Raw genomic sequence first — 306 nt, 5'->3', positions numbered from 1 at the left:
GAAAGAGTATTTGCTGGATGTCAGTAGAGAAGTAACCTCGCTGCCCTAGCTAATCTATGGACATCCTCTCCTTTCTAATCCGCAGAAACCTAACCTTAGAACTACTCATTACCAGGGAGAAGAGAACAAATCCCCTTAACCCTTTTCTTGCATAAAAAGCCTAAAGTTGTCTCTCACTTAAGTAGTTTCTTACCCTCAGCAACTTTCCCAGTCAATGGGGCACTCATCTTCTAGGCTCTGTCTGCAGCTACCATGCCTGCAGTTCCTATAAGAATCTGTAACACTGTAACATTGATCTCCTGTTGC

This window comes from Nestor notabilis, unplaced genomic scaffold (genome assembly GCF_000696875.1).
Source record: "Nestor notabilis isolate BGI_N333 unplaced genomic scaffold, ASM69687v1 scaffold32508, whole genome shotgun sequence".
Lineage (NCBI taxonomy): Eukaryota > Metazoa > Chordata > Aves > Psittaciformes > Psittacidae > Nestor > Nestor notabilis.
The sequence above is the reverse complement of the archived record's forward strand: the minus strand, read 5'-3'. Positions refer to the sequence as shown.